Genomic DNA, 20,519 nt, shown 5'->3' on the forward strand with positions numbered 1-20,519 from the left:
CTTCTTTAATTCTGGCGCTACTCACTAAATAGTAAAATGAATTCATTTCATGTGGGCTCTAGGCTTTCTTCTTATCCGTCTATGAATTACTCACAAAAAATTCATGGCCCCAACAAAAGAATTCCACAATTTTAGTTTTGCTTTCAAATTTGAGAAATTGTAAGTATTTTAGAAAAATGTGTGAACATTTCTTATAGGGCAAAATAGAAAAACCCATTGCACGTTAAAAATTATAGTATCTTAAAATATGAGGGCTCTTTATTTTGCCTAGTATTTTTTAAACTATGCTTTCTGTTTTGGGCAGAGAACACTTTCAAGGTCTAACTCAATATGTAAAGCAGATAAAAGTAGAGCAACTCTGGTACAGAAAGTGGGATATGGGACCCATGTTTGGTTCTAAGAAACACATTTGGAGACTTTTTTATTCTACTGCTGTCATTTTACTCTTGAACAAACTAAAGTCCAGCTGCTTACTTAAACTCAGGACAGTTACTTATATGGCTTTAAACTTTTCATTTCATTGTAAGTCCTTTGAAATGTCAGACATAGAGTTAATGGAAAAGGACAAGGAAAACTGCTGCGTTTAAGTAAGGATTTATTTGTGCCTGATTTTTCTACTACACATTGTAGCTTTGTGTTGGGTAGTATTGAACATAGCAGTTATGCTCATATCTAGGGTCTGCTGCTTACTGGCTATGTGTTACTGGTAAAGTTGCTGTCCTAAGAGCTCCTTGAGTTAGGGGCTACATATTTATTAATCTCTGAATTCCCACAGTTATATTCTTCACACTCCTTCCCAGTCAATACCCACTCCCCTCAGCCTCCAGAACCAACTGTTGTACTGCTTTTCCCCACTAGTGTAGATTAGTTTTGCTTGTTCTGAAACTTCACATAATCAAATTTTATAGAAGCTACTCTTTTTTGGTAAGGCACTTTACTCAGCATAATTTCATCTATTTATTTGTTTTTATTTTTATTTTTTGATGTGATCTCACTCTGTCACCCAGACTGGAGTGCAGTGGCGTGATCTCGGCTCATGACAACCTCCCCTAAGCTCAAGTGATCCTCCCACTTCAGCCTCCTGAGAAGCTGGGACCACAGGCATGTGCTACCATGCCTAGCTAATTTTTTTTTTGGTAGAGATAGGGTTTCACCATGTTGCCCAGGCTGGTCTCAAGACCCTGAGCTCAGGCGATCCACCTACCTCACCTCCCAAAGTGCAGGGATTACAGACATGAGCCACTGCCCCTGGCCTACTCAACATAGTTTTAAAACATTCATTCATATTGTGGCGTGTGTGAGTAGTTTTTTCCTTTTCATTGCTGAATAGTATTTCTTTTTATGAATATACCACACTTTGACGTACGTCTTTTTGTGGTCGTCTATTTTTATTTCTCTTGGGCAAATAACTAAAAGAGAAATTTGTGGATCATAGGGTGGATGTATGTTTAGTTTCATAATGCCACATCATTTTTAAAAACACATTTAAATGATACTTATCTATAGTTTTTAAGTATTTTCTTTATTGAAAGAAGTTTTAGACTCCCACCAACAATGATTGAAGGTTTTGGTGATGCCATATGCCTTCCAACATTTGGTGATACAGGTTTTTAATTTTTATCATTCTGGTGAGTTTATAGTGGCATCTTCTTATGATAATTTTATTATATTTGCCTCATGACTAATAACTCCAAGAACTTTTTCATACTGTTGTTGGCTATTTGTGTATCCTCCTTTGTAAAGTGTCCAATATTTTTAAAATTAGGCTGTGTTTTTATTAAATTCACTAGTAAGTGAATGTATATATATATATAATGTATGTTTTCTCCCATTCTGTGGTTTGCCTGTTTATTTTCTTAACAATGCCTTTTGATGAGTGGAAGTTTTAATTCCAATAAAATGTGATTTACTAATTGTCTCCCCTTGTGGTTTTTATTTTCTGTTTGCTCTCTAAAAATCCTTGTTAACCCTTAAGTCAGGAAACTGTCTTTCTCTGTATCTTCTAGAAGCTTGAGTTTTAGCTTTTTGGTTAACATGTATGATCCATCATAAATTAAGTTTTGTGCATATAGTGTGAGGTAGGGGTCAAGATTAATATTTTTTCTGCATGGATATCCAGTTATTTCATTACCATTTGCTGAAAAGGCTTAAAGGTTTCTATTCCTCATTGGATGGATTTGTCACATTTGTAGAAAATTGAATAGTTGTATAAGCATGGTTCTATTTCTGATCTGTGTAATACGCCAGTCTTACTTTTTGTAATCTTGATGTCAGGCAGTGTTAATCCTCCACCTTTGTTCTTTTTGTCCAATAGTTTAGATAGTCCAGGTCTTCTGCATATATATATTTCAAATATATATATATTTGAGATATGGTCTCTCTCTGTCACCCAGTGGTGTGATCGTAGCTCACGGCAGCCTCCAACTCCTGGACTCAAGTGACCCTTCTTCCTCAGCCTCCCAGTAGCTAGAACTATTTTTGTAAAATTTTGTAGAGACAGAACTTTTTTTTTTTTGTCTTGCTATATTGCCCAGGATATTCTGGAACTCCTGGCTTCAGGCTATCTGCTATACTTCTGCCTTGGCCTCCCGAAGCACTGGGATTACAGGCATGAGCCACTATGCCCAGCCTCATATATTTTTTATAATCACTTTGTTAATTTTGATTTGAAAAGTTTGCTGGGATTAAATCTCGAATTGCAATGTATTTTTTGTAGGTTGATTTGGAGAGAAATAACATCTTAACATTGAGTCTTCCAGTGTTGTATCTCTTCATTTATTTAGGTCTCCTTAAATTTATCCAAACAATGTTTCATAGTTTTTAGAGATCTTGTATGACTTTGTGATAATTTCCATATTTTAAGTTTTTTATCTCATTATAAATGGAATTCTTTTTAAAATTTCAATATCTAGTTGTTTGATGCTAGTATATTCAAATCTAACTTATTTTTAATATTAACCTTTTATCTTTTAACTTTTTCAAATTCACTTACTAGTTCTAATAGTTGCTTTGTAGATTTGTTATGCTATTCCTTGTAAACAATCATATCATTTGCAGAGACAGTTTTATTTCTTTTCTAGTATTTATGCTTTTTATTTTTTTATTGCTATATTATAATGCATACAACCAACAGTATAATGTCAAACAGAAGTTGTGAGAGTCTCTTTGTTAAATAATAGTTTTTAAAAAAAAAATCACAAATGGGCCAGGCACGGTGACTCACGCCTGCGATCCCAACACTTTGAGAGGCCGAGGCAGGCAGATCAAGAGGTCAGGAGTTCGAGTCCAGCCTGACCAACATGGTGAAACCCCGTCTCTACTAAAAATACAAAAATTAGCCGGGCATGGTGGTGTGTGCCTGTAAATCCCAACTACTCAGGAGACTGAGGCAGGAGAATCACTTGAATCCAGGAGGCGGAGGTTGCAGTGAGCCGAGATCGCGTCACTTAAATTCTTAAAAAGAATTTAAGAATTTTAAGAATCGCGCCACTGCACTCCAGCCTGGGTGATAGAGACTCCATCTCAAAAAAAAAAAAAAAAGGAATGGGTGTGCATTTTGTGAAGTGCTTAGTCTTCAGTAACTGAAATTATTACATAATTCTTATTCCTGATTCCATAATAATGCTAATTGTATAAGTTTAGTTTTTGAATATTAAACCAACTTTGCATTTCTGGGTTAAATACCACCTCATGGGATATTTTCCATGTTATATATTGCTGGTGTAGATTTTCTGTGATTTTCATAGGTTTTTTTTTGCGTTTATGTTCATGAGAGATTTTAGTTTTCTTAAGTTGAAATGTCCATGACAGGTTTGGGCATTGGGGTTATTTTGGTCTCATGAAATGAGTTTGGCATTTGCTTTTTCTCTACTGGATGAACAGTTGGTATCAAGATTGGTGTTATTTATTCCTTAAATATTTGATAGAATTCACCAGCAAAACCATCTGGACATAAAGTTTTCTGTATGTGAAAATTTTGATAAAGTATTCAATTTCTTTGGCTGCATGTATGTCTTCTTTTGAGATGTGTCTGCTCATGTGCTTTGCCTATGTTTTAATGGAGTTTTGGGTTTTTGCATGTTAATTTGTTTAAGTGCCTTATAGATTCTGGATATTAGACCTTTGTCAAATGCATAGTTTACAAATATTTTCTCCCATTCTGTAGATGTCTGTTGATAATTTCTTTTGCCGTGCAGAGGCTCTCTAGTTTAATTAGGTCCCACTTGTCAATTTTTGGTTCAGTTGCAATTGCTTTTGGAGCCTTTATGTCATGAAATCTTTGCCAGGTCCTAGTCCAGAATGGTATTTTCTGTTTTTGTTTTTTTGTTTTTTTAAAAAGTTTTGGGTTTTACATTTATGTTTTTAATCCATGTTAAGTTGATTTTTGTAGGTGGTGAAAGGAAGGGGTCCAGATTCAATCTTCTGCATATGGCTAGCCATTTATATCAGCACTATTTATTGAATATGGAGTCCCCTTTCCCCATTGCTTTTTTTGTCAACTTTGTTGAAGATCAGATGGTTGTAGTTGTGTGGCTTTATTTCTGGGTTCTGTAATCTGTTCTGTTGGACTTTATATTTGGTTTTGTACCGGTACCATGTTGTTTGGTTTAATGTAGTCTTGTAGTATAGTTTGAAGTTGGATAATGTGATGATGCCTCTAGCTTTGTTCTTTTTGCTAAGGATTGCTTTGGCTATTTGGGCTCTTTTTTGGTTCTATGTGAATTTAAGAATCTTTTTTTTTTTTTTTCTAATTTTGTGTAAAATACTGTTGATAGTTTAAAAAATGTTAAAACAGCTCTAATCATTAGAGAAATGCAAATCAGAAACGAGCATGAGATACCATCTACACCAGTCAGAATGGCTGTTATTAAAAAGTCAAAATAACAGATGCTGGCAAGGTTGTGGAGAAAAGAGAATGTTTATACACTGTTGTTAGGAACATAAATTTGTTGAGTCACTGTGGAAAGCAGTTTGGAGATTTCTCAACCCAGCAATCCCATTACTGGGTATATACCCAAAGGAATATAACTGTTCTACCATAAAGGCACATGCATGCATATGTTAATTGCAGCACTATTCGCAATAGAAAAAGCATAGAATCAATCCAGATGTCAATCAATAATAGACTGGATGAAGAAAATATACGTATACATCATGGAATATTATACAACCATAAAAAGTATGAGATTATGTCCTTTGCAGCAACATAGATCGAGTCGGAGGCCATTATCCTAATCAATTTAATGTGGGAACACAAAACCGAATACTGCATGTTCTCACTTATGAATCGGAGCTAAGCTTGAATACACATGGACACAAAGAAGGGAAGAGTAGACACTGGGGTCTACTTGTGGATGGAGGATAGGAGGAGAATGAGCATGGAAAAACTACCTATCAGGTACTATGCTCATTACATGGGTAATGAAATAGTCTATATACCAGATCCCCAAGTTTACTCATGTAAAAAACCTACACATGTACCCCCAAACCGAAAATTAAAGTTGGAAAGAAAAAGGTAATAACAATATGATGACAAAAATACTACAAATTTTAAAAAGAATTCAATTTCTTTAAGATAAATAGGATTGATTAGATTTTCCGTTCAATCTTTCTCAATATGGTCAGTTATGTTTTTCAGTAAATTTTTATTTTTATTTAAGTTGACTAATTTGTTGTTATAAATTTCATATTTCTTTATATCTTGTTAATTATCTGTGGATCTAATAGTGATGACCCTTGTTTTATTCTGATACTGTTATTTTGTGATGTGTGATCTTTCTCTCATTTGCGTATCAGTTTACCTAGGAGTGTATCATCTTTTTTTTTTTTATTTCGTTACTTTTCTCTCTTGTTTATCTACCATTTCAATGATTACTGTTCCTGCCTTAATTACTCCTTTTCTTCTACTTATTATGGATTTAATTTCCTCTTCTTTTTAAAGCTTCAGAAGGTGGAACTGTATGATTTCTTCTGATTCATGGATTATTTTAAAGTATGGTCATTTCTAAAGATTTAATTTAAAAATATCTTATTATTTTTTATGATAACATTTTATTCTGGTGAGAGAAATATCTTACTTTTTTTATGATGACATTTTATTCTAGTGAGAGAACATACCTGTATAATCTCAATCAGTTCAAGATTATTGGTATTGGTTCTACTGCCCACTGTGAGGACTATCTTGAACATTCCACATGTATTTGAAAGGAATGGGATTCTGTACTTGCTGGATGTTGTGGTCTATAAATATCAATTATGTCATGATGTTTAATAGTATTGTTCAGATCTTATGTCTCAATGACTTTTTATCCTATTTTTTCTCTCAATTGCTGAAAGAAATGTGTTAAAAAATTTTAACTATGATTATAGAATTTATCGTCTTTTTAATTCTGTCAGCTTTTGCTCTATGTGCCTTAAAGCTCTGTTACTGGATATCTACACATTTGTGATATTTATGTTTTATTTTCTTTTTTTTTTTTTCTTGAGACAGGGTCTTGCTCTGTTGCTCAGGCTGCAGTGCAGTGGTACAACCTTGGCTCACCGCAGCCTCATCTTCCCATGCTCAAGCAATCCTCCCACCTCAGCCTCCTGAGTAGCTGGGTCTACAGGTGCAAGCCACTGCACCTGGCTAATTTTGTTTATTTTTTATAGAGATGAGGTCTCACTGTGTTTCCCAGTCTGGTCTCGAACTCCTGAGCTCGAGTGATCCTCCTGACTTGGCCTCCCAAAGTGCTGGGATTACAGGCATCAGCCACCGTGCCTGGCCTATGTTTTCTTGATTAATTGACATTATAGGAAAAGCTTTGTGAAATGTTTCTCATTTCCTTGGTATTACTGTTTGTGTATAAGTCTTATTAATATTAATTTTTTTTGTACTTGTTCTATGTTTATTCTTGGTTTACAGCATTTGCTCCCCCTTCCAAATATGAATAGTCAATGATTTTTTTTAAAGACTCATATCAAAGTAAAGAGAAAAGAGGTGAGAAACCTCCTCATCTTTGACCTGCAAGAGGGCTTTTCTTTTCCTTCTATGTGGCTAATAACACACAGTGTCAGGGAACACTCATTGGAGAAAAACCAGTCGCAGAGTGACTCAAGGTCAGTGGTCCTTTCTAATTGTGTAACTCTGAATAGTCCAAGCCAGATCCTAGGCTTCACTGAGCACTGACCTCAACTAATTGGCCTACTCTGAACACAGAGGAGCTCCAGAGAATTTTCACACCTTGCTTTGCTTCCTTTGCTTTTTGCTTTCATAATGATATGAAATCTAATTTTTGTAAGCTTGTCTTTGGTAGTTAATAGTATTAAATACCATTTTGGGGGCATCTTTTCTGGGCTTTGTCTTTTACATTAATTGCCATTTTTTTTCTTTTCAAACCCTGCAAGGTGGTATTACAAGTTTCGTCATACTATTAAGGAAAGTGAGGCTCAGGTAGAGTCCTGACCAGTGATTATTCTTTTGCTGAAATGGAAAACCCAACTAAAAATGGCTTAAGGAAAAATAGTATTTATCAGTTCACGTAACTGAAAACAAAACAAAACAAAACAAAACAAAACTGATAGTACTAGTTTCAGCCTCAACTGGATCTATGGACTCACAAAAAGCCTCAGAGTCCTGTTTTTGTCTCATGGGTCTAACCCTTAGTTGAAGGTGGTCAGGGAGATCACTAGGATAGCTCAGCACCCTATGTCCTTTCCTTTTTTTGTCTCAATAGTGAAAAATGCTCCTGTCACAAAAACAAAAACATCTTATTTGATATTAATATAACCATGTATGCATACTGTTTCTCTAGTGTGTCTTTTTCTAGTCATTAACTGTCAGTGTATCTGTGGCTTTAATATACAATGTATCTTTTATCACTTTAAGAGCATAATTGGCTCTTACTTTTTTCATCTACTTTGACAATTTTTGCCTTTTACATAGAGTATTTAGTTCATTAACATTTAATATAATTATTGATATATTTGAATTTAGGTATTTGTTTTACGGATTTTGTTCCACTTTTATTTTTGCTTCTTCCTGCCATATTTTTTGAATTATATGACTACATTGTGGAACTCATTTTTTTTAACTTTTATTTTAAGTTCAGGGGTCCATGTGCAGATTTGTTACAGAGGTAAATTTGTGTCATGGGAGTTTGTTGTACAGATTATTTCATCACCTGGGTATTAAGCCTAGTACCCATTAGTTATTTTTTCTGATCCTCTCCCTCCTCCCACCCTCCACCCTCCAAAAGGCCCCAGTGTGTGTTGTTCCCCTCTATGTGTCCATGTGTTCTCATCGTTTAGCTCCTATTTTTAAGTGAGAACATGCAGTATTTGGTTTTCTGTTCCTGTATTAATTTGCTAAGGATATTAGCTTCCAGCTTATCCATGTCCCTGCAATAGACATGATCTCATTCTTTTTTTATGGCTGCAATTTTTTATTTATCTATTTGCTTATTAGCTACATATATTCTTTACCATTAGTTCTTATTGGTTGCACTTTCACAATCTATTTACAATCATTCACAATCTATTTAGTGTTTATATTGTGCCTTTTTATGTGAAATGCTTTAAATAGTCTTATGTATTTTAAACAAATCAAGAGAAATGAGTAGTCTTTTACGTTTATTCACATATTCCTCATTTTAAGTTTCTTTTCTGAAGATGCAGATTTCCATCTGATAGACTTTTTCTTCAGCCTGGAGAACAACCTTTAGTATTACTTGAAATGCAGATATTCACATCTCCATTTGCTTTTACCTGAAAAAACCTTTACTTAGTCTTCATTCTTTATGAATATTTTTGGTGGAAATAGAATTCTATTGTTGACAGTCTTTTTTGTTTATTTTTAAATTTACGTTTCTGTAGTTTAAACTGGCCTTCATAAATTTTTGATGAGAAGTAAGTGGTTCATGATGACAAGTCATTGGCACTTGATAGTCTTTCTGTATTTAATTTGCTTTCTTTGGTTTCTTTCAAAAATTTATCTTTATCTTCTGTTTATAACAGTTTTGTTATGATATGCTTACATGTGTGTTTTTATTGGATTTATTTTGCTTGGGTTGGCTGTACTTTGTACGTGTATAAATTTATGTTCTGTTTTAAACCAAATTTTAATTTTTAACTTAATTTAATAAGTTTGACCATTGTTGTAGCATTTATTCTACCCTGTTTTCTATTTTTCTTTTGATTTCTCAGTTATTTGTATTTTAGACTTTTTATAGATTATCCCATCAGTTCTTAGAATTTTTTTCAACTTTTTTCTGTGTTCTTTAATTTTAAATTTTATGGATTTTATTTCTTTCAGAATCTCTTATCAAAGGTAAAGCTCATCTAGTGAATTATTAATTTCCAATGTTTTATATTTTGTTCTAAAATTTCCATTTGTTTCTTTTTTATAGCCACTATATCTCTGTTGCGATATCCTATCTTTTTACTCATTTTGAGAATCTTACCTTTATTTCCTCAAGCATAGGTGTTATAGTGGCTTTAAAATCTTTTTCTACTAATTTTAATATCTGGGTTTATTATCTCACAGTCTTCATTCATTGTTTTTTCTCTTGAGTATGGATCTTGTTTTCCTATTTCCTAATATATCAGGTAAGTTTGAAGTGTATTTGGACATGACTGATAATGCTTTATAGGCTCTGATATTAGTTTGTCCCTCTGAAGGATGCTGATATTTGTTTGTTCGTTTGCTTATTTATGTATTTATTTATTTTTTGAGAAAGAGTCTTACTCTGTTGCCCAGATTGAAGTGCAGTCTAGTGATCAGAGTTTACTGCAGCCTCAACCCTCTGGGCTCAAGTGATCCTCCCACCTCAGCTTCCTGAGTAACTGGAACTACAGGCATGCACCATTTTTTTTTTTTAAATTTTTTGTAGAGACAGCGTTGATTATTTTTAAAAGAAGTTAGTTTGAGCTTTAGCTATTAACTCTGTTTTCCTTGAGATGACAGTAGCTTAAAATGTAATTTAATTGTTTTAATTTTATCTGCGCTTTTATTTTTTGTAAATTATAAGTCTTTTCTTTTTTCTTGTTTTAATAAATGGGGGTCTTATTCTGTCACCTAGGCTGGAGTGCTGTGGCACAATTATTGCTCACTGCAGCTTCAAACTCCTGGGTTGAAGGAATCCCCCTGCCATGGCCTCCCAAAGTACTGGGATTGTAGGGGGCATACCACTGTGCTCAGCAGAGCTCCTTGAAGTCTTCTCCTGTATGCATGAGATTTTGGCAGTGTTTTTTATACACATAATTTTATTTTTTCTTTCTTTAGCTTTCTTTTTGTCATATCTCCCTCACTTTCCAGTCTGTTTTTGCTCAAACTCCTTCCTCAGGTTTTTCAAGTCAGTAAGCCTCTGAGGTCTTTTCTTTCTTTTCTTTTCTTTTCTCTTCTCTTCTCTTCTCTTTTCTTTCTTTTTCTCCCTCTCTTTCTTTCTTTCTTCTTTCCTTCTTTCCTTCTTCTTTCTTTCTTTTCTTTCTTTCCTTTCTTTTTTTTGAGACAGGGTCTCACTCTTGCTCAGACTGGAGTGCAGTGGCACTGTCTTGGCTTACTGCCACCTCCTGCTCCAGGCTCAAGCAATCCTCTCACCTTAACCTCCTGTGTAGCTGGGACTACTGGCATGCACCATCCTGCCCAGCTAATTTTTGTATTTTCTGTAGAGACAGGTTCTCGCCGTGTTGTCCAGGCAGGTCTTGAACTCCTGGACTCAAGCGATCTGCCCACCTCGGCTTCCCAGAGTGCTGAGATTACAGCATGAGCCACTGCATCTGGCCAAGACTGAGTTTTCTTTTTCCTTTTTTTTTTTTTTTTTTTTTGAGACGGAGTCTTACTCTGTTGCCCAAGCTGGAGTGCAGTGGCGCGATCTTGGCTCACTGCAACCTCCATCTCCTGGGTTCAAGAGAGTCTCCTGCCTCAGCCTCCCAAGCAGCTGGGACTACAGGCACGTGCCACCATGCCCGGCTAATTTTTTGTATTTTTAGTAGAGACAGGGTTTCACTGTGTTGGCCGGGCTGGTCTTGAACTCCTGACCTTGTGATCTGCCTGACTCAACCTCCTAAAGTGCCGGGATTACAGGCATGAGCCACCGCGCCTGGCCAAGACTGAGTTTTCTAACATATTTAGCCTCCAGGTATTGATTGAATTTGGTTAAAATCATAAAAATGAGAAATTCACTTGGTGTCATCTTCCTCCAAGAATCAATTGCTCTCCAGTATTTCTTGTCTTTATGTTATTGAGGGCCTCAAATTGTTGTGTGTTCATACTTTGTCCAGGATTTTTACTTACCATCTCTGGCAAGATTAGCTTGAGCGGAGCTGACTGGCTATTATCAAAAAAAGGAATCTGTTCTTTTGTATTTTAAGTTGTATTGATCCTATACTTGCTGGTGGGAATTATATATGTGGCTTCTTCTGTAATCCTCAGCTTCATTCTTTATAATTTATTGTGCTTTTCTAAATATCATTGGTTAGCCTGTTGTTCAGTGGCTGATTTGGAACTGTATGTCCTAATTAAATAATCACTATATTATCAGAGTATACTGAGAATATATAACGTTTAAATATTCTTTCTTTACTACTTTACTTCATCTAGATTCTAATGACTATTGCTAATAACAAAACATAAGCAAGATATGCAGAGACTTTCTTCACAGAAAATGCAAGATTGATGTGACTGATCTAATTTTAAAAGAAAACTTCTGATAAGATAAAATGAAGAGACAAAATCTATCATACTTTTTCATTACCTTCTAACTGGGTGGGCATCCATTACAAAGACAATTTCCACAGGGAATTTTTAAAGGAAATTTGATGTAGGGTTGTAGTGAGAATGAGTAGGTTAAAGATGAAATTAATTGATCAATTGATCTTCAACTGGTGTCCATCACAGTATAAGAAATGGAAAGTGTGTGCTGAAGAATTTTATGATAACTATTTAAAATTGTGGCTGATCTTTTAAATTAATACGTTTTCCAGCTGGGCGTGGTGTTTGTAATCCCACCCCTTTGGGAGACCCAGGCAGCAGGATCCTTGAGGCTAGGAGTTTGAGACCAGCCTGGGCAATATCGTGAGATCCCCCTCTTTACAAAAACAAGGAAAGAAAGAAAAAAAATAGCCAGTCATGGTGGTGTGCACCTGTCATCCCAGCTACTTGGGAGGCTGATGCAGGAGGATCATTGAGCCTAGGAATTGAACGCTGCAGTGAGCCATGACATGATTGCACTACTGCACTTTAGCTTAAGTGGCAGACTGAGACCCCGTCTCTAAATAAAAAAATAAATAAAATTTCCTATGCCACACAATGTATTTTTTGCAATAAGTTTCTCAACAATAATTTTTGGGTCTTTCTGAGTTATATCTTAATTTTAGAACAAAACATGATGAACATAAAAATAGGACACACTACCTTTTCTAGAGAAGTTGAACAGCTTGTTATAAAAACTATTTGCACAAAATGTAAATCTGATGATGAAAATTCACAAAGAGAAATGTATGCTTTAAAAAAAGTTACCATATTTCCCATGAAACACACACAACTAAGGACATTCTTATTTGTATTTTTTAGTGTTGGCATTGCAACAAATGTATAGATGAGCAGTTTCGATGAAAAGTGGTACCACGGTTTGATAGTACAGTGCACAGATTATATGGAATTGTTCACCTGCATGAACGCATGAATCTTTTAATTTTCTCTACTTTTTTTTTATGACGGTTAATGCAAAGAGGATTCGTTACTTTATAAAACACTTAATACAAATGCACTATATGTTAGTTGTCTAATGTTGTCTAATAAATTACCATAGCTTGGTGGTTTAAAACACTCCACCTGTTTACTATCTTGCAGTTCTGTAGGTCAGAAGTCCAGGTGGGCTTGTTTGAGTTCCCTCCTTAGTGTCTCACAAGGTTGAAATCAAGGTGTGGACTAGCATTGGCATTTATCTGAATTGTACTTCCAAACAATTCAGATTGCTGCCAGAACCCAGTTCTTCACAAATAATGCGCTGATGTTACTATTTCCTTACTGGCTGTTAGCTGGGGACAGCTCTCAGCTTCTAGAGGATTCTTAACATTACTTGCCTCATAGTATCCCGCATTTTCTTTTTTTTTCTTCTTTCTTTCTTTTCTTTCTTTCTTTCTTTTTTTTTTTTTTCTGAGACAATGTGTCTCCCTCCCATGATCTGGCCAGGCTGGAATGCAGTGGCAGTATCTCCACTTACTGCAGCTTTGACCTCCCTGGCTCAAGTGATTCTACTGCCTCAGGCCCCCAAATAGCTGGGACTATAGGTACAAGCCATCATGCCTGGCTAATTTTTGTATTTTTTGTAGAAATGGGGTTTCACCATGTTGCCCAGGCTGGTCTCAAACTGCTGAGCTCAAGAGATCCACCCACCTCCACCTTCCAGAGTGCTGAGATTACAGACATGAGCCACTGTGCCAGGCCTTGTTCCCTCTATTTTCAAAGCCAGCAATAGCATATCAGATCCTTCACCTACTTGAAATCCTTCTCACTTCCTTTTCTGCTAGCAAGGTTTAAACTACATGTAAGCAAAAGTCATTAGAAATTGTGATTTAGAATTAGCACAGCTGTTTTCCTGAGGCACGTGACCCTACAGCATTATAGCAAAAGGAGAAGCCAAAGAAAATAGTCTGAATTTTAAAGTAATATTTCCTGCCTCTTAGCATAATTTATTATCCATATTGGTTTCAACAAGACTATTAGGTAGCTTTTGTTTTCATCATGTGATTTGTGAGAACACAGATATCAATCTCAATATCTCTCACTCTATTATATAATAATGTCAGAGTGTCTACCTCTGTATTACTTCTCAAAAGTTACATATAGTTTGGATAAGCAGAAGGTGTAGGACACCTCTGATTTTATTCCATTCTACTGTTAATCATGTGCAGTGTATTCTACACTTCTATTATTGCATGTTTCGCTTCTAGAATTGTCATTTTTTAAAGTTCCTATTAATCTGCTGAAATTCCTCCATCTGTTTTCCTACTTTATCCACTTTTCCACGAAATCCTTTTACATATTCATTGTGTTATTTTAAAGCTTCTCTCTGCTAGTTGCAACATTCTGGTCATCTGTAGGACTGTTTCTAATGCTTCTATTGACTTTTTGTTCTCATGGTTATGGATTAATTTTCTTGTTTCCTTGGATGTCTTGTAACATAGTCTTGTAGGGTAAACACCTAAATGATGTATTGTAGAATTTTTATATTACGTTTTCGTCTTGAGGTTGCTAATTTTGATTATGTCAGGCAGTTAAATTAAGGAGGATCACCTCAATCTTGTCAAAGTTTGGTTTTAGGCTTTATTTGGAGAGTACTCTTTTTTTTTTCTTTGTCATAGGGCACAGCCCTTACTTCTAGGGTATGTTTTTTTTACTCTTAATGCATGGCCTTTGTGAGGCCTCAACTGAATGCCCTGGGATTTTTCACAAATATCTCTCCAAGCTTGCTTGATCAGAGAGTTTTATGGTAGGGTGTGACTTCTGAAATTCCTCTTCAACTTTCAGCCCTCAGCAGGTGCAGTCTGCCAGGCTCCAGATAGCCTGCATATGTACTGCTTAGAGTTTGGGCAGGAACAAGAGCAAAACTTCTATTCCTATTTCTGGAGCTTTTTCACTTAGCTCTCTTTTGTCCTAGTACTTTGCATCAAAAATTCTAGCTGCCAAGACCATACTTTCAGGGATTATTTCTGCAGTTCATTACTAAAGAAGTTTCTATGAATGTGTAGAGCTAAACAAAAACAAAAACAAAATTCTAGCTGTCTTAACAAACCTGAATTTTAATCTCTATTTTTAACACCAGACTGTGCTTCTTATGCTCTGTGAAACCAATGCTTCTGCTTGGACTCCAGTTCCTAATACTACAGTTGGAAGACTGTTTCCAGGTGGAAAGCTAATGTGACGCTTACCTCTTTCTTAAAAATCTTAGCCTTATGTTCTGTCTTGTCCAACACATTAAAGTGGTTGTTTCATATTCTGCCCAGTTTTACAGTTGTTTATAGACAGAAGACAAACCTAATACTAGCTACTCGGGAACCTGTTAATTATTTCATAATGTAATAAACATCCATGAAACTACCCTATCAAGCAAGAGCTAGAACCTTGGCAATCATTTCCTTGACTCCTCCAGTTTGTGGCTATCATGATATTCAGCCCCAAGTTCATCATTCCTGTTTTTTCTCTTATACACGTTTCTTATATGTACTTCTAAAAATCATTGGTTATTTCATCTTTATAAAAAGGCATTTTTCCCACTAATTTTACATTGCATTCATATTGTTGTGGGTTGTGGTAATTCATTTATTTTGACTGCTTTATAATATTTTAGAGATATTTTGAGCGTATCACAGTTTTTAATCCACTTTCCCACAGAGAGATTGTTGGGGTTGTTTCCATGCTTTTGGCACTGTAAAAGTGCTGCTGTGAACATTTTTGTGCATGTTTTCTGTTGCACATATGTAGGAACTTCTCGTGGATACTTTTCGTTCATATGTTAACTTTAGGAAATAATACTGAGGAATTTTCCAGTTAGTTTTAAGGCAATGACAGTTCAGTGTATTCCCTGTATACTGTGGGAATGAAATGGTTCAAGAGCAAAACCTTAATTAAAAAGTTGGAAAATTTAAACCAGGCAGCTGCTGGAAGGTACACTTGTTATTTTGACAAAAATAAAATTATAGAATAAGTGTATCTGAAGTGAACTTACTCAGAAATTTCTTTCTTTTCCTTTTTTTAAAATACCAAAACAGTGTATAAAACCTTCCTGCATCAGTGAAGGAAGAGCTTTGAAACAGGCAGAAATGCTAGGTGTAGTTTACAGAGCAGGACTTAAAGAGCACAGGGTATTTTCGTGGATAAAGTCTCCAGATTGCTAAGTATTGCCAGATAAAACTATTGCTGTAGTGAAAACAAATTAGGCTCTCTGAGCTCATCTAGGTCCTTAATGCTGTTGTTAAGGAATTGTTTGTTTATTGCCAATTAATTAGTATCATGCGTCCTCCCTCTTCATATATTTTTATCAGGAAATTAATTCCTTTTTGACTTTTATATCCAGAAATAATAAATACCAAGTCTCTAAAATGCATTTCAAGATCTGAAATTGCTGCTTTTTTTCTTACTAGCTCAGAAGAATGTTTCCCTACTTTCTCTCATACATAACATTACTTTATAAATATCTCTTTTCAAATCTTTTTTATTAAACGTTGAAAAATCTAGACTTGGTGATTTTCTGTCTTGGTATAAATGACCGTTATCAGCAACAGAGTACAACCAGATGAATCATCGTAAGAATTTCAATCTTCACAGCCTGATAGTACTGTCCAGTCTACATGTGGCTCCAGAAATGCAGGTGAGCCTTGTTAACCCAATCAGCTAGACATTTTACTCCATAAAATCTTACAGATGGTTCTGATGTATCAGAAGTCTCTTCGCATCTGTTTGAAACTCTCAAACTGCTTCTACCTATTTTGCTTGAATCCTGTTTGTGGTTACCCTTGGCTACACATCTGTAGACATTTGAGGGTTGCCATTAAGAAATAGCTTTACATCAACCAGCCTGGCCAACATGACGAAACCTTGTCTCTACTAAAAACACAAAAATTAGCCAGGTGTGATGGCACACACCTGTAATCCCAGCTACTTGGGAGGCTGAGGCAGGAGAATTGCTAGAACCCGGGAGGCAGAGGTTGCAGTGAGCTGAGATCGCGCCTCTGCACTCCAGGTTGGGCGACAAAGTGAGACTCTGTCTCAAAAAAAAAAAAAGAAAGAAAGAAAGAAAGAAATAGATAGCTTTATGTCTTACACTTATTCAGCACTAACTTTACTTCTAGTGCAACTATAATTGAAGTGAAAAATAAACAAAAGCAACCAAATATGTATGAGATTATGGTAATCAGAAGAATAGAGCTTAACTCATTTTAAGTATGTTCATAAAATCTGGCACATAAAGCAAAATCCTAGTTTTCTATTGACTGCTTTTATAATTTCAGTTATTTGATATTAGAATAATGCTTTTTGACTGCCTTCATCCATATTAAGTGAAAAAAATACAGTTACACTTTTTATTTTTGTTTTACATATAAGAAATAAAAAGGCATAGAAAGAATAATTAAAGAAACTCTAAAGAAACTGTAGCAAAATGTTAACAGCAATTGCTTTGGGCTTTATAATTTTAAATATAACTAAAAATAAATAATGTGGGAATGAATTTTATGAAGATTTAGAAGATGGCCTCGCAAATAACAAATACTAAGTAAATAATAACTTATAATAAATTAATTATTATCAATTATTACTGCTCCTTACTGATTAAGCCTTTTCTTCTATTCAGGATTTCACTCTGAAAGATTTCTTGATGTTTAATTACTATGTCAAAATGTATCAACTTTTCTAAGACTTACTGTCTAATTGCTTTCCCAAAAGGTTTCTACCATTTCTATCATGAACACCTAGAATTGTTTTTCATCATTGTCATTGATTGCTTTCATATTGTCCTATTTGTAATTTCATTGGTTGTTATAGAAGTTTTTTTAAAAATTTAAACATTTACTCATCTGTGTTAGTCTGCTAGGGCTGCCACAACAAAGTGTATCATAAACTGGGTGGTTTAAACAACAGGAATTAATTTCTCACAGTTCTGGATTCTAGAAGTCCAAGATCAAGGTGTTAGGAGGTTTGGTTTCTTCTGAAGCCTAGCTCCTTAACCTTGCAGATATCTGCCTTCCTGCTTGTGTCTTCACTGATCTTTCCTCCTTGTACATAATCCTTAGTGTCTCTGTCCAAATTTCCTCTTAAGTATACTAGTTAGATTGGATTAGGACCCACCCCAATGGTCTTCTTTTAATTAATCACCTCTTTAAAGGTCCTATCTCCAAATACAGTCACATTCTGAGATACTGGGAGTTAGAGCTTCAACATGAATTTTGAGTAGATACAATTCAACCCACGAGATCATTTAATTATTAATCAAGGATAAATCGATATATTTTCATGAGAATTTAGTGCTTCTGTTTCTGTGCCTGCTTTCTCTAGTTATTAACCCCAACAATTTCATTGTTCTTGACTTTTTTTTTGTTTTAAACAGACAAGGTGTTGCTATCTTGCCCCGGTTGGATTTTGAACTCCTGAGTTCAAGCAATCACCCTGCCTCAGCCTTGCTAATATACACTCCAGGCATATTATGCACTCCAGGCATGCACCACTGTGCCTGTCTGTTCTTGATTCCTTAAATGTAATTTATTTTTCAGCAGACAGTGAATGCTTTCAGTAACTTTTAAAGGAAGGATATTGATTATGTTTTTTGAGAATGTGTCTGTGTGAGACTTTTCCCTCATATTCCTCTTATTCCTAGGCATATATGCTCTTTGAATTAATGGTTTTCTTCAAAGTTTTGTAGGGAGCTAAGTGATTATTCTTTTGAAGTCACACTATAATTAGAATAGTGCATATTGCCCATCTATAATACTTTATCATAACTATAGTGAAAACTACCTTATTATTTCTCTTATAGGAATGAGTTTTACCACACGATACTATGGCATCTCTATTAATAATTATTTGTCTTTTATGTAATCTTTCAGAATTTTATAAAAAATTTATGATTGTTGTAATTAAAATAACTTTTTTTTGGCATGATTTGAATTTTCTTTCTGCTATGGTTTGGCTGTGTCACCACCCAAATCTCATCTTGAATTCCCACGTGTTGTGGGAGGGACCCAGTAGGAGCAATTGAATTATGGGGGCAGGTCTTTCCCATGCTGTTCTCATGATAGCAAATAAGTCTCACAAGATCTGGTGATTTTAAAAAGGGGAGTTTCCCTGCACAAGCTTCATTTGCCTGCTGCCATTCACATAAAATGTGACTTGCTCCTCCTTACCTTCCGCCACGATTGTGAGGCTTCCCTAGCCATGTGGAACTGTGAGCTCTCCATTATACCTCTTTCCTTTGTAAACTGCCCAGTCTCAGATATGTCTTTATCAGCAGCGTGAAAATGGACGGATACATTTTCCTTTTAAGACATCCTTGTTTGTGTGTCTTTAATTACTTTCACCAGTTTTTATAAGGTAATATCTGTGAGAAATGTACTGTATTTTTAGTGTGCTTAGCAGCTTCTAGTGCCTTGTATTTTGAAAAGAGAAAAATATTGTAGTCAGTTTAGTTTTCTTCTATTTCCATATTTCATTAAAGGTTTTAAGAGATTCACTTCAGCTGTACTCAAACTGAACTGTCAGTCCCAGATATGGTTCATCACTCTTGAAGGTTGATTATGATTCTTTTCTTGAACTGTATTTAGTCTTAGTTTTCAAGTCCTCTCTTTAAAAAAAAATCTTTCTAAGTTATATCTCAAGCTCACTCCTCTTCTTTGATAATGTCATTGGCTCTGAAAGTCATCATATAGAAATAAAGCCACTTTGTTAGTAACTTTTCTTTGTAGTTTTTATAAATTTATTTTTTCCTAAAAATGGTAAACCTGCAAATACCTTCACTTTTTATTTTCTTTGAACATTTTTCAGTGCTTTTTGGTTAAGAAGAGACAGAGAGAATGAGAGTTTATTCTCTAGTCTTTTTCTTTCATATTACTGAAATTATCTGCCTTTTGTTTCTGCTTCTCCCTATTACCTTTTTCTTCTACCTTAGCTATTCTTTCTGTTTGCCAAACACTCAGTAAAAATATTCAATTTTTAAGGAGAATATTACTTTATTGACTTCGTTGCATTTTAAAATGCTTTTCAACATACTTCAGCATTTCAGCATTTTCCAGCTCCTAATAGAGTAAACTTCTAGCTTCAAGATTATTTTTTAATTGTTTTTGTGGAAAAATACGTTTTCTTAGTTTCCTTATTTCTGTCAAGTCTTTGTTTTTTAACAAAATAAAATCTTATCTTATTCTCAAAATTATACAATTTTATTGTTGCTTGTGAAAGTTAAACCTACAGTCACTTCAATTTTAAGCAAGTTTTGTGGAGAATAGTCAAAGATCCTTTTTAAAAACATTTTTTACACATCGAAAATCTCTTGCTTGTACATCACTCTTTTTTATATCACTTTGTACCATTCTCCTTTTTTATGGGTATACTTGATTTCTGTAGCCAATGTGGTAGGAAAAGCAGAAGATACGGAGAAATGATCTATAATTCTTTCATTATTAGGAACCTGCCACCTTAATTACTACTATCCCTACCTGTTATTACTAGTGAAAATTATTTTAAAACAATCATAATGCTTACTAATATTTTGATGCCTTACAATCAGTACTTTCACTTATCTTAGATAATCATTACTATGACTCCCTAAATCATGTAGTATTAGTATACTGTCATCATTTTACAGGTTTTAGAAATTATGTTTAGATAAGTAAATAATATGCCCATGATTTCACAACTGGCAGAAACTAGGACCCAAACCCAGGTGCTCTGACTTAAAATTATGTAATTTTTCATAGCCAGATACATGTCAAGTATGCTTTTTGCTAGGTATAAGAGAAAGGGCTTGAAAGTTCCCACACTGTAGGAACTTAGC

The 20,519-nt window shown here is 34.9% G+C and overlaps 1 protein-coding gene and 1 pseudogene across 9 annotated transcripts in view; both read left to right on the top strand.

Annotated features, from left to right (window-relative positions):
- RIMS2 (regulating synaptic membrane exocytosis 2) overlaps nucleotides 1–20,519 on the top strand; it is a 586,897-nt gene that overhangs the window by 127,157 nt on the left and 439,221 nt on the right. The gene's annotated exons all lie outside the window — the stretch shown is intronic.
- LOC117079736 lies at nucleotides 14,667–14,764 on the top strand (annotated as a pseudogene).

This window comes from Trachypithecus francoisi, unplaced genomic scaffold (genome assembly GCF_009764315.1).
Source record: "Trachypithecus francoisi isolate TF-2019V2 unplaced genomic scaffold, Tfra_2.0 Lachesis_group7, whole genome shotgun sequence".
Lineage (NCBI taxonomy): Eukaryota > Metazoa > Chordata > Mammalia > Primates > Cercopithecidae > Trachypithecus > Trachypithecus francoisi.